We start from the raw sequence: 745 nt of genomic DNA, 5'->3' as shown, positions 1-745 counted from the left end.
TCTGCAGTCTGGTCCCTTAACCCACAGAGCAAAAAAGAAAGAACGAGAGGAAAGCCTAACCATGTATCCTTTATAGGGTTTCTAAGGGGCCGCTGGTGGGCCCGAACTTCCGACCCTATAGTTCAACGGTTTCTGCAGTGTAGTCCCTTAATCTTCCGGGGCACGGCAGGATTGCCTTGTTTCTGTTGGAACAAATCTCCTCATGGCATCTCCCCTTGTGCCGGCTTGTGCCTTGCTGGCAGGGTTTGAGCCTTGGAGGTTAGGCAGTGGGCTAGCCTGTGTTGCTGGGTCAGGGAAGCGCCTGGCGTCCCTCCCTTAATGCTCTTTTATAGGGTTTCTGAGGAGCGGTTGGTGGGCGTGGACCCCTGACCCTGTAATTCAGGTGTCCTTGTAGTGGCACCCCAACCCTCAGAGCCAAGTCGGGGCTCCTTCTGAACCTTCTAAGATAAAAGATAATAATAAAAATAAAGAGGGGACCCAAATGGGGTTCCCCAGTGGTTGCTCACGGCTGGAGGTGGGCTGCCTGCCCCCGTGCTCCGCCATTCGGTTGAGCGTGAGGTGATCTGTTTGCCGGTGCACGCCCGGCAGGACTGAGGGATGCTGCTTGGTTCAGCGGGGGGAGGGTTGCTAGCTTTTGCGCGTCTGGCAGGCCTGCGGTACGTGGCTCAGGCAGGCTGGCCGCTGCTCGCCTGTGTGCGCGCGCCCGGCGGGCCCCGGGAACACACGGGTCAATTGGGCAGGGCAG

The sequence above is a fragment of the Chrysochloris asiatica genome, unplaced genomic scaffold (genome assembly GCF_000296735.1).
Source record: "Chrysochloris asiatica unplaced genomic scaffold, ChrAsi1.0 scaffold00152, whole genome shotgun sequence".
Taxonomy (NCBI): domain Eukaryota; kingdom Metazoa; phylum Chordata; class Mammalia; order Afrosoricida; family Chrysochloridae; genus Chrysochloris; species Chrysochloris asiatica.
Note: the sequence above shows the minus strand (reverse complement) of the source record.